This window comes from Pristiophorus japonicus, unplaced genomic scaffold, assembly GCF_044704955.1.
Source record: "Pristiophorus japonicus isolate sPriJap1 unplaced genomic scaffold, sPriJap1.hap1 HAP1_SCAFFOLD_242, whole genome shotgun sequence".
Classification (NCBI taxonomy): Eukaryota; Metazoa; Chordata; class Chondrichthyes; family Pristiophoridae; genus Pristiophorus; species Pristiophorus japonicus.
Window position 1 is genome coordinate 320,022 of NW_027252144.1, and position 13,901 is coordinate 333,922.

General features: G+C 48.1%; 1 long non-coding RNA gene across 3 annotated transcripts in view; it reads right to left on the minus strand.

Annotated features, from left to right (window-relative positions):
• The window catches only part of LOC139245839 (uncharacterized), a 101,346-nt gene extending 87,720 nt beyond the window's left edge, over positions 1–13,626 (minus strand). For all 3 annotated transcript variants that reach the window (XR_011590125.1, XR_011590123.1, XR_011590124.1), the window contains exon 1: positions 13,524–13,626. This is a non-coding gene — a long non-coding RNA (uncharacterized lncRNA). The remainder of the gene's footprint in view (positions 1–13,523) is intronic.
• Positions 13,627–13,901: the final 275 nt, after the last annotated feature.

The window sequence follows — 13,901 nt, forward strand, 5'->3', positions numbered from 1 at the left end:
TCCCCTCCAAGTCACACAAATTCCTGACTTGGAATATCGTTCCTTCATCGTTGCTGGGTCAAAATCCTGGAATTTCCTCCCTAACATCACTGTGGGAGTACCTTCAACACACGGAGTGCAGCGGTTCAAGAAAGTAGTTCACCACCACCTTCTCAAGGGCAGTTAGGGATGGGCAATAAATGCTGACCTTGCCATTGAGGTCCACATCCCATGAACGTATTAAAAAAATGTTCATAACACCATGTCTTATCTCAGGAATAACCCCAGAGAAAATGGTGCCTGTTCAAAAAAGAAGAAACTGTTGATCCTCAGATAAGAGACTTATCATTGAAAAACTCATTGATGGTAGCAATAAAACTGGGTGCAACTTTTTTAAACAACTGGCTCAAAGCATGCTGAAGACCTGGGTATCAGTAGAAAACAAACATGAAAATGAAGAAAAAGTCAAGAAATTACTGAAATACACTTACCATTACATAACTGATCCTTTAAATGAACTTCACTATGGTTATTATTGCTTCGTTAAAATGAACTTAATGAATAGATATTCTGCATTCCACAATGTTTGGAAACAGCGTGTAGAAAGTTCCCACTCTGAAATTAATACCTCCAATTTTAACCCCTCGAACACAGGAGAATGGTATATGCAAATGGTAAACATTTTTGCAGCGACCTATTCACCCGATCTTTACTGACCTCATACGGAATGCCATTTTAACAGGCTCAGTCAGGCTATTGCACCAGGTAAGCCTAATTGAAATTCAAGTCATTTAGACATTGACAATATTTTAACACTAAAAGGAGCCTGCTGTAGAAGAGAGCCAAAGTTTGTGAATCAATACTTAAGCTATACAAAAGCTCAATATTTGATTTGTGCAGATTCTGATATTACGCAGGAGCCCGTTACCCAGTCTCTGTATATTCAGGCATTATACAGAAGCCCATTACTCTGTCTGTATATATTTTCGCATTATTCGGGAGACGCCAGCGGGAGGTCGATGAGGCATCGAGGAGGCGGAGCAGCAGAGCTGGGGCCTACAAGAGACCAGTCAGTCGGGAGGCACCAGCGTGAGGTCGAGGATGCGGATCAGCAGAATTGGGGCCTACAGGAGACCCATCAGTCGGGAGGCACCAGCAGGAGGTGGAGCAGCAGAGTTGGGGCCTACAAGAGATCAATCAGTCGGGAGGCACCAGTGGGAGGTGGAGGAGGTGGAGCAGCAGAGTTGGGGCCTACAGGAGACCCGTCAGTCGGGAGGCACCAGCGGGAGTTGGAGGAGGTGGAGCAGCAGAGTTGGGGCCTACAGGAGACCCGTCAGTCGGGAGGCACCAGCGGGAGGTGGAGGAGGTGGAGCAGCAGAGTTGGGGCCTACAGGAGACCCGTCAGTCGGATGGCACCAGCGGGAGTTGGAGGAGGTGGAGCAGCAGAGTTGGGGCCGACAGGAGACCCGTCAGTCGGGAGGCACCAGCGGGAGGTGGAGGAGGTGGAGCAGCAGAGTTGGGGCCTACAGGAGACCCGTCAGTCGGGAGGCACCAGCGGGAGTTGGAGGAGGTGGAGCAGCAGAGTTGGGGCCGACAGGAGACCAGTCGGTGCAGCTGCAGCAGAGAGGCAAAAAAGAAGTAGAAAGAACTCGAAAGATGATTTCACAGCCAAGGGAGTAAGTGATTGGTGAGTAGCTTTTCTTTTTTCTTTTCTTTATCAGTAAGTCACCTTTAGCATTGTTGTTGCCAAATTAAGTTAATCTAAGGGGTTAAGACATGGCAGGAGAGCTCAGACATGTGCTATGCTCCCCCTGTAATATGTGGGAAGTCAGGGACGCTTCCAGTGTCCCTGACGACCACGTATGCGGGAAGTGTATCTGCCTCCAGCTCCTGACGGACCGCATTGCAGCACTGGAGCTGCGGGTGGATTCACTCTGGAGCATCCACAATGCTGAGAATGATGTGAATAGCACGTTTAGCGAGTTGGTCTTACCGCAGGCAAAGGGTACACAGCCAGATAGGGGATGGGTGAACAACAGGAACAGCAGTGCAAGGAAGGTAGTGCAGGGGTCCCCTGCGGTCATCCCCCTGCAAAACAGATACACCGCTTTGGGTAATGTTGAGGGAGATGACTCATCAGCAGAGAGCAGCAGCAGCCATGTTCATGGCACTGTGGGTGGCTCTGCTGCACAGGAGGGCAGGAAAAAGAGTGGGAGAGCTATAATGATAGGGGATTCTATTGTAAAGGGAATAGATATGCGTTTCTGCGGCCGCAACCGAGACTGCAGGATGGTATGTTGCCTCCCTGGTGCAAGGGTTAAGGATCTCTCGGAGCGGGTGCAGGACATTTTGAAAATGGAGTGTGAACAGCCAGTTATCGTGGTGCATATAGGTACCAACGATATAGGTAAAAAAAACGGGATGAGGTCCTAAGAGATGAATTTAGGGAGCTAGGAGCTAAATTAAAAAGTAGGACCTCAAAAGTAGTAATCTCAGGATTGCTACCAGGGGCACGTGCTAGTCAGAGTAGGAATCGCAGGATAGCTCAGATGAATACGTGGCTTGAGGAGTGGTGTGGAAGGGAGGGATTCAAATTCCTGGGAAATTGAAACCGGTTCTGGGAGAGGTGGGTCCAGTACAAACCGGACGGTCTGCACCTGGGCAGGACCGGAACCAATGTCCTCGAGGGAGTGTTTGCAAGTGCTGTTGTGAAGGAGTTAAACTAACATAGCAGGGGGATGGGAACCTATGAAGGGAGTCAGAGGGAAATAAAATGGAGGCAGAAGCAAAAGATAGAAAGGAAAATAGTAAAAGTGGAGGGCAGAGAAACGCAAGGCAAAAAACAAAAAGGGCCACATTACAGCAAAATTCTAAAGGGGCAAAGTGTGTTAAAAAGACAAGCCTGAAGGCCCTGTGCCTCAATGCGAGGAGTATTCGGAATAAGGAGGACGAATTAACTGCGCAGATAGCAGTTAACGGATATGATGTAATTTGCATCACGGAGACATGGCTCCAGGGTGACCAAGGCTGGGAACTCAACATCCAGGGGTATTCAACATTTAGGAAGGATAGACAGAGAGGAAAAGGAGGCAGGGTGGTGTTGCTGGTTAAAGAGGAAATTAATGCAATAGTAAGGAGGGACATTAGCCTGGATGATGTGGAATCGGTATGGGTGGAGCTGCGGAATACCAAAGGGCAGAAAACGCTTGTGGGAGTTGTGTACAGACCACCAAACAGTAGTAGTGAGGTTGGGGACAGCATCAAACAAGAAATAAGGGATGTGTGCAATAAAGGTACAGCAGTTATCATGGGCGACTTTAATCTACATATTGATTGAGCTAACCGAACTGGTAGCAATGTGGTGGAGGAGGATTTCCTGGAGTGTATTAGGGATGGTTTTCTGGACCAATATGTCGAACCAACCAGAGAGCTGGCCATCCTTGACTTTGTGATGTGTAATGAGAAGGGACTAATTAGCAATCTTGTTGTGCGAGGCCCCTTGGCGAAGAGTGACCATAATATGGTAGAATTTTTTATTAAGATGGAGAGTGACACAGTTCATTCGGCAACTAGGCTCCTGAACTTAAGGAAAGGTAACTTCGACGGTATGAGGCATGAATCAGCTAGAATAGACTGGCAAAGGATACATAAAGGGTTGATGGTGGATAAGCAAAGGCAAATATTTAAAGGTCACATGGATGAACTTCAGCAATTGTACATCCCTGTCTGGAGTAAAAATAAAACGGGCAAGGTAGCTCAACCATGGCTAACAAGGAAAAATAAGGATAGTGTTAAAACCAAGGAAGAGGCATATAAATTGGCTAGAAAAAGCAACAAACCTGAGGACTGGGAGAAATTTAGAATTCAACAGAGGAGGACTAAGGGTTTAATTATGAGGGGAAAATTAGAGTACGAGAGGAAGCTTGCAGGGAGTTTAAAAACTAATTGCAAAAGCTTCTATAGATATGGGAAGAGAAAAAGATTAGTGAAGACAAACGTAGGTCCCTTGCAGTCGAATTCAGGTGAATTTATAATGGGGAACAAAGAAATGGCAGATCAATTGAACAAATACTTCGGTTCTGTCTTCACGAAGGAAGACACAAATAACCTTTCGGATGTACTAGGGGACAGTGGGCCGAGTGAGAAGGAGGAACTGAAGGATATCCTTATTAGGCGGGAAATTGTGTTAGGGAAATTGATGGGATTGAAGGCTGATAAATCCCAAGGCCTGATCGTCTGCATCCCAGAGTACTTAAGGAAGTGGCCCTAGAAATAGTAGATGCATTGGTGATTATTTTCCAACAGTCTATCAACTCTGGTTCAGCTCCTACTGGAGGGTAGCTAATGTAACACCACTTTTTAAAAAAGGAGGGAGAGAGAAAACGGGGAATTATAGACCAGTTAGCCTGACATCAGTAGTGGGGAAAATGTTGTAATCAATCATTAAGGATGAAATAGCAGCGCATTTGGAAAGCAGTGACAGGATGGGACCAAGTCAGCATGGATTTATGAAAGGGAAATCATGCTTGACGAATCTTCTGGAATTTTCTGATGCTGTAACTAGCAGAGTGGATAAGGGAGAAACAGGGGATGTGGTGTATTTGGACTTTTAAAAGGCTTTTGACAAGGTCCCGCACAAGAGATTGGTGTACAAAATCAAAGCACATGGTATTGGGGGTAATGTACTGACGTGGATAGAGAGCTGGTTGGCAGACAGGAAGCAGAGAGTCGGGATAAACAGGTCCTTTTCAGAATGGCAGGCAGTGACTAGTGGATTGCCGCAGGGCTCAGTGCTGGGACCCCAGCTCTTTACAATATACATTAACGATTTAGCTGAAGGAATTGAGTGTAATATCTCCACATTTGCAGATGACACTAAACTGGATGGCGGTGTGAGCTGTAAGGAGGATGCTAAGAGGCTGCAGGGTGACTTGGATAGGTTAGGTGAATGGATAAATGCATGGCAGATGCAGTATAATGTGGATAAGTGTGAGGTTATCCATTTTGGGGGCAAAAACGCAAAGGCAGAATATTATCTGAATTGCAGCAGATTAGGAAAAGGAAAGGTGCAACGAGACCTGGGTGTCATGGTACATCAGTCATTGAAAGTTGGCATGCAGGTATAGCAGGCGGTGAAGAAGGCGAATGGTATATTGGCCTTCAGAGCTAGGGGGTTTGAGTATAGGAGTAGGGAGGTCTTACTACAGTTGTACAGGGCCTTGGTGAGGCCTCACCTGGAATATTGTGTTCAGTTTTGGTCTCCTAATCTGAGGAAGGACGTTCTTGCGATTGAGGGAGTGCAGTGAAGGTTCACCAGACTGATTCCAGGGATGGCTGGACTGACATATGAGGAGCGACTGGATCAACTGGGCCTTTATTCACTGGAGCTTAGAAGGATGAGAGAGGATGTCATAGAAACGTATAAGATTCTGACAGGACTGGACAGGTTAGATGCAGGAAGAACGTTCCCGATGTTGGTGAAGTCCAGAGCCAGGGGACATAGTCTTAGGATTACGGGTAGGACATTTAGGACTGAGATGAGGAGAAACTTCTTCACTCAGAGTTGTTAACCTGTGGAATTCCCTGCCGCAGAGAGTTGTTGATGCCAGTTCATTGGATATATTCAAGAGGGAGTTAGATATGGCCCTTACAGCTAAAGAGATCAAGGCTATGGAGAGAAAGCAGGAAAGGGATACTGAGGGAATGATCAGCCATGATCTGATTGAATGCGGTGCAGGCTCGAAGGGCCGAATGGCCTACTCCTGCACCTATTTTCTATGTTTCTATACAGGATCCTGTTATTCTATCTCTATATTCTGGCATTACACAGAAGTCCGTTCACCTGTCTGTGTATATTCTGTTGTACAACAGTCCGTTACCCGGCCTGTGCATTTTCTGGTATTACACAGGAGCTCATTACATGGTTTGAGTATATTCTACCATTTAGTACCTGGTGCCAGCCTTGTTAGGCGATTTGGGTGTGAGGGAGCATAGGACGTATAAGAGGGCCAAAAAGGTGTGATTTATTTTAAAGGGTTTCTTATGGGCTAGGAAAAACAGGAGTGCTCCTCCTGAATACACAAGGAATCCTGGGCTTCCCTCCCCGCACCGCCTACTCCTCCCACCACCTGACTGCTGGGGACCGTTTCCAAGGGTCCCCAGCCATGGCCTCCTTCCCCGCTCACTGAACTCCCACACGTCCATCATCACTGATGCTAGATTCAGGTGGGAGTTGGGCCTGGTGATTTAAATGAGGCCGAGAAGTTAAAATGGTCTGTACCTCACGCCAGCAAGCCTAACACTCACCCTGTTGGCCCCATGCTTGCCCTTCACCCCCAGTTAAAATAGGAGCTAATATCTAAATCAAGCTGTCACATGTTTCAGATGGGCACATCTAATTCCCTATCCCTGGAATTGCATGCAATGCGCAAACTAAGTGGAAATCCGCCACAATGGATTTCTGCACACTTTTTTCAATCGAGAAACAAGTGCAAGGCTAACCAAGAATGTATTGAGCAGATTACATGTAATTTTCTGTGGTCAGATCATTTGCAGAAAGATTCATATCTGTGTGCAGCTTTGGCCTTGTATAGGGAGCTAGCATAATGGGGAAACCAGAAAATTGCATTTTAGGTAAAATCTTAGAGATGTGAGCAGTTAAAAGTAAGTGACTCCATGTGGGCCAAAAATTCTTAGAACCTATGGAAAAGCTCAAAATGTAGTTACATCTATTGGCAGCGTTTACCAAGGCTGAAGGAAGAAAGGGGAAAGAAGTGGCCGGCAAAAACAAAGTAAAAGGAAATCCAATATGGAGGCATAAAATGGAGCGTACTGGCAAGAAAGAGATGGAACAGCCCAGCACCTGACTCCTGGTCTGATGGCTGGTGGAACACAAGTTGTGCAGCATGAGATAGTTGTGAGGAGGGTGGCTTGTGAGCAACTTTCCCATACGACAGCTTGAAATGAGATGGAGGCAGATTTAAGGCCACAGCTGACCTTACTGCGGTTAACAATGCCTGCCCTACAGTGAATGTTAACTAGAGGTTATCTACGAGCATGCTTGGAGCACATCATTGTCAAGGCCTCTCTTGCAAATCAGAGTTACTGCCGAAATAATCGGCCATGCAGCACTCATTTTTCTGGCGCTTAACAACCTCCTAAGCAATATTCCCGTATAGCTGTGCAGCCGCGAGGTTGTCTGGAGGTCCCGCGCAGACTGATCACTGGCTTTTCAATGGGACATTTCACGCATGCGCAGAATTTTGAATGGGTCACACAGTCCGTTAAAAGGGACCGCACACCCAAAAATAATTCGGGGGAACATTGCGCCAAAGCCTCCAATATGGTTGGCAGGAAGTGCACGCACATTGCCACCCACCATATTATTTAAGGTAGATGGGCTCATGGCAGGAGTACATGTCAAGAACATTTTAACTGCAGAATAATTTACACACATTAGGTTCCAGCGGGTCCTAAAGACCAGTTTCAGATTTTTGAATGCCCCAGACCTTCACTCGCCACATGCTGACCTCACAGCGCTAAGAGGCAGGAAGGCCCCATACTTTCCTCAATATGGAGCCAGGAGTAGAAGAGCTCCTCCCGAACTCACATTAAAAGATGCGGGTTGCTTCACTTCACACTTCTCTGTTAAATTTCATCTGCCATGTGTCGTCCCATCTCAGCAGTCTGTCTGTCCTCCTGAAGTGTGTTATAGAAAACATAGAAAATAGGTGCAGGAGTAGGCCATTCGGCCCTTCTAGCCTGCACCGCCATTCAATGAGTTCATGGCTGAACATTCAACTTCAGTACCCCATTCCTGCTTTCTCGCCATACCCCTTGATCCCCCGAGTAGTAAGGACCTCATCTAACTCCTTTTTGAATATATTTAGTGAATTGGCCTCAACAACTTTCTGTGGTAGAGAATTCCACAGGTTCACCACTCTCTGGGTGAAGAAGTTCCTCCGCATCTCGGTCCTAAATGGCTTACCCCTTATCCTTAGACTGTGACCTCTGGTTCTGGACTTCCCCAACATTGGGAACATTCTTCCTGCATCTAACCTGTCTAACCCCGTCAGAATTTTAAATGCTTCCATGAGGTCCCCTCTCATTCTTCTGAACTCCAGTGAATACAAGCCCAGTTGATCCAGTCTTTCTTGATAGGTCAGTCCCGCCATCCCGGGAACCAGTCTGGTGAACCTTCGCTGCACTCCCTCAATAGCAAGAATGTCCTTCCTCAGGTTAGGAGACCAAAACTGTACACAATACTCCAGGTGTGGCCTCACCAATGCCCTGTACAACTGTAGCAACACCTCCCTGCCCCTGTACTCAAATCCCCTTGCTATGAAGGCCAACATGCCATTTGCTTTCTTAACCGCCTGCTGCACCTGCATGCCAACCTTCAATGACTGATGTACCATGACACCCAGGTCTCTTTGCACCTCCCCTTTTCCTAATCTGTCACCATTCAGATAATAGTCTGTCTCTCTGTTTTTACCACCAAAGTGGATAACTTCACATTTATCCACATTATATTTCATCTGCCATGCATTTGTCCACTCACCTAACCTATCCAAGTCGCTCTGCAGCCTCACAGCATCCTCCTCGCAGCTCACACTGCCATCCAACTTAGTGTCATCCGCAAATTTGGAGATACTACATTTAATTCCCTCATCTAAAATCATTAATGTACAGTGTAAACAGCTGGGGTCCCAGCACAGAACCTTGCGGTACCCCACTAGTCACTGCCTGCCATTCTGAAAAGTACCCATTTACTCCTACTCTTTGCTTCCTGTCTGACAACCAGTTCTCAATCCATGTCAGCACACTACCCCCAATCCCATGTGCTCTAACTTTGCACATCAATCTCTTGTGTGAGACCTTGTCGAACGCCTTCTGAAAGTCCAAATATACCACATCAACTGGTTCTCCCTTGTCCACTCTACTGGCAACATCCTCAAAAAATTCCAGAAGATTTGTCAAGCATGATTTCCCTTTCACAAATCCATGCTGACTTGGACCTATCATGTCACCTTTTTCCAAATGCACTGCTATGACATCCTTAATAATTGATTCCATCATTTTACCCACTACCGATGTCAGGCTGACCGGTCTATAATTCCCTGTTTTCTCTCTCCCTCCTTTTTTAAAAAGTGGGGTAACATGGCTACCCTCCACTCTATAGGAACTGATCCAGAGTCAATGGAATGTTGGAAAATGACTGTCAATGCATCCACTATTTCCAAGGCCACCTCCTAAAGTACTCTGGGATGCAGTCCATCAGGTCCTGGGGATTTATCGGCCTTCAATCCCATCAATTTCCCCAACACAATTTCCCGGCTAATAAGGATTTCCCTCAGTTCCTCCTCCTTACTAGACCCCCCCGACCCCTTTTATAACCGGAAGGTTGTTTGTGTCCTCCTTCATGAATACCGAACCAAAGTACTTGTTCAGTTGGTCCGCCATTTCTTTGTTCCCCGTTATGACTTCCCCTGATTCTGACTGCAGGGGACCTACGTTTGTCTTTACTAACCTTTTTCTATTTACATACCTGTAGAAACTTTTGCAATCCGCTTTAATGTTCCCTGCAAGCTTCTTCTCGTACTCCATTTTCCCTGCCCTAATCAAACCCTTTGTCCTCCTCTGCTGAGTTCTAAATTTCTCCCAGTCCCCAGGTTCGCTGCTATTTCTGGCCAATTTGTATGCCACTTCCTTGGCTTTAATACTATCCCTGATTTCCCTTGATAGCCACGGTTGAGCCACCTTCCATTTTTTATTTTTATGCCAGACAGGAATGTACAATTGTTGCAGTTCATCCATGCAGTCTCTAAATGTCTGCCATTGCCCATCCACAGTCAACCCCTTAAGTATCATTCGCCAATCCATTCCAGCCAATTCACGCCTCATACCTTCAAAGTTAGCCTTCTTTAAGTTCTGGACCATGGTCTCTGAATTAACTGTTTCATTCTCCATCCCAATGCAGAACTCCACCATATTCTGGTCACTCTTCCCCAAGGGGCCTCGCACAACGAGATTGCTAATTAATCCTCTCTCAGTACATAACACCCAGTCTAAGATGGCCTCCCCCCTAGTTGGTTCCTCGACATATTGGTCTAAAAAACCATCCCTTATGCACTCCAGGAAATCCTCCTCCACTGTATTGCTTCCAGTTTGGTTAGCCCAATCTATGTGCATATTAAAGTCACCCATTATAACTGCTGCACCTGTATTACACGCACCCCTAATTTCCTGTTTGATGCCCTCCCCAACATCACTACTGCTGTTTGGAGGTCTGTACACAACTCCCACTAACGTGTTTTACCCTTTGGTGTTCTGCAGCTCTACCCATATAGATTCCACATCATCCAAGCTAATGTCCTTCCTAACTGTTGCCTTAATCTCCTCCTTAACCAGCAATGCTACCCCACCTCCTTTTCCTTTTATTCTATCCTTCCTGAATGCTGAATACCCCTGGATGTTGAGTTCCCAGCCCTGATCATCCTGGAGCCACGTCTCCGTAATCCCAATCACATCATATTTGTTAACATCTATTTGCACAATTAATTCATCCACCTTATTGTGGATACTCCTTGCATTAAGACACAAAGTCTTTAGGCTTGTTTTTTTAACACCCTCTGTTCTTTTAGAATTTTGCTGCACAATGGCCCTTTTTGTTCTTTGCCTTGGGTTTCTCTGCCCTCCACTTTTCCTCATCTCCTTTCTGTCTTTTGCTTTTGCCTCCTTTTTGTTTCCCTCTGTCTCCCTGCATTGGTTCCCATCCCCCTGCCATATTAGTTTAACTCCTCCCCAACAACACTAGTAAACACTCCCCCGAGGACATTGGTTCCGATTCTGCCCAGGTGCAGACCGTCCGGTTTATACTGGTCCCACCTCCCCCAGAACTGGTTCCAATGCCCCAGGAATTTGAATCCCTCCCTGCTGCACCATTGCTGAAGCCACGTATTTATCTGAGCTATCCTGCGATTCCTACTCTGACTAGCACGTGGCACAGGTAGCAATCCCGAGATTACTACTTTTGAGGTCCTACTTTTTAATTTAGCTCCTAGCTCCTTAAATTAATTTCGTAGGACCTCATCCCTTTTTTTAACCTATGTTGTTGGTACCAACGTGCACCACGACAACTGACTGTTCTCCCTCCCTTTTTAGAATGTCCTGTACCCACTCCGAGACATCCTTGATTCTTGCACCAGGGAGGCAACATACCATCTTGGAGTCTCGGTTGCGGCCGCAGAAACGCCTATCTATTCCCCTTACAATTGAATCCCCAATCACTATCGCTCTCCCACTCTTTTTCCTGCCCTCCTGTGCAACAGAGCCAGCCACGGTGCCATGAACTTGGCTGCTGCTGCCCGCTCCTGATGAGTCATCCCCCTCAACAGCACTCAAAGCGGTGTATCTGTTTTGCAGTGGGATAACCACAGGGAACCCCTGCACTACCTTCCTTGCACTACTCTTCCTGCTGGTCTTCCATTCCCTACCTGGCTGTGGACCCTTTTCCTGCGGTAAGACCAACTCGCTCCACGTGCTACTCATGTCATTCTCAGCATCGTGGATGCTCCAGAGTGAATCCACCCTCAGCTCCAACTCCGCAACACGGACCGTCAGGAGCCGGAGGTGGATACACTTCCCACACATGTAGTCGTCAGGGACACTGGTGTTGTCCCCGTGTTCCCACATGGTACAGGAGGAGCATATCACGTGAGCAAGCTGTCCTGCCATGACTTAACCCTTAGATACACTTAAATTGGCGACAACAATGTTAAAAGTTACTGACTAAGAAAAAGAAAAACGACTCACCAATCAGCAGCCAACCACTTACCACGTTGGCTGTGACGTCACCTTTTGATTTCTTTCTACTTCTTTTTTGCCTTCTCTCTCAGCTGGAGCTGCACCGGTACGTCTCAACTCCCGTCTCTCTCCCGTGTCTCAACTCCCGCCTCTCTCCCGTGTCTCAACTCCCGCCTCTCTCCCGTGTCTCAACTCCCGTCTCTCTCCCGTGTCTCAACTCCCGCCTCTCTCCCGTGTCTCAACTCCCGCCTCTCTCCCGTGTCTCAACTCCCGCCTCTCTCCCGTGTCTCAACTCCCGTCTCTCTCCCGTGTCTCAACTCCCGTCTCTCTCCCGTGTCTCAACTCCCGCCTCTCTCCCGTGTCTCAACTCCCGTCTCTCAACTCCCGCCTCTCTCCCGTGTCTCAACTCCCGTGTCTCTCCCGTGTCTCAACTCCCGTGTCTCTCCCGTGTCTCAACTCCCGTCTCTCTCCCGTGTCTCAACTCCCGTCTCTCAACTCCCGCCTCTCTCCCGTGTCTCTCCCGTGTCTCAACTCCCGTCTCTCTCCCGTGTCTCAACTCCCGCCTCTCTCCCGTGTCTCAACTCCCGTCTCTCTCCCGTGTCTCAACTCCCGCCTCTCTCCCGTGTCTCAACTCCCGTCTCTCAACTCCCGCCTCTCTCCCGTGTCTCAACTCCCGCCTCTCTCCCGCCTCTCAACCGTCTCTCTCAACACCCGTCAACCGTCTCTCTCAACTCCCGCCTCTCTCAACTCCCGTCAACCGTCTCTCTCAACTCCCGCCTCTCTCAACCGTCTCTCTCAACTCCCGTCAACCGTCTCTCTCAACTCCCGCCTCTCTCAACCGTCTCTCTCGACTCCCGTCAACCGTCTCTCTCAACTCCCGCCTCTCTCAACCGTCTCTCTCAACACCCGTCAACCGTCTCTCTCAACTCCCGCCTCTCTCAACCGTCTCTCTCAACTCCCGCCTCTCTCAACCGTCTCTCTCAACTCCCGCCTCTCTCAACCGTCTCTCTCAACTCCCGTCAACCGTCTCTCTCAACTCCCGCCTCTCTCAACCGTCTCTCTCAACTCCCGCCTCTCTCAACCGTCTCTCTCAACTCCCGCCTCTCTCAACCGTCTCTCTCAACTCCCGTCAACCGTCTCTCTCAACTCCCGCCTCTCTCAACCGTCTCTCTCAACTCCCGCCTCTCTCAACCGTCTCTCTCAACTCCCGCCTCTCTCAACCGTCTCTCTCAACACCCGTCAACCGTCTCTCTCAACTCCCGCCTCTCTCAACCGTCTCTCTCAACACCCGTCAACCGTCTCTCTCAACTCCCGCCTCTCTCAACACCCGTCAACCGTCTCTCTCAACTCCCGCCTCTCTCAACCGTCTCTCTCAACTCCCGCCTCTCTCAACTCCCGTCAACCGTCTCTCTCGACTCCCGCCTCTCCCCGGACTGCTGAGCCTTTTATCGGCCGCTCCCTCTCTCGACTCCCGCCTCTCTCATGATCCTCCTCATTGTTTATTAAATTTCCAAGTTTCATGTCATCTGCAACCTTTGAAACTATGTCCTGTATACCAAAGTCTGGGTCATTATTATTAAAGGAGCAGTGGTCTGAATACTGAGCCCTGGGGGACACCACTGTATACTTCCCTCCAGTCTGAAAAACAACCATTCACCAATACACTCTGCTTTCTGTCCCTTAGCTCATTTTGTATCTCAGCTGCCCCTTTTAAACTCATGGGCCGTGATTTCGCCTACCTCGGCGGGACCGGGTTGGCGACATCGGTGGTGGGTCCCGATCCCGCTGCTGTCTCCATCCCGGCCTCCCACACGACTTTCCTCTGATGGGGCTTGTTAAGCCCGCTCAGCGAGATTCTGTCAATTAAAAGGAAGCAGGTCTGATGACATCAATTGATGACACATCATCAGCTGTTTTCTTAAAGGGACCATGCACAAATTAATTTTGACAGCTGTGCTGTCAGTGTGCAACAACACTGAGGTGCTGCAAACACTGCACAGAGGTATAGAGTTGCACGCAGGCTCTCCCACGTCACCCTCCATATGCTTATGGAGGGAGTCAGAGCACGCAGGGAGGTTCTCTTCCCTTCCAATGGACGGAAGAGACCTCCCCAGGAG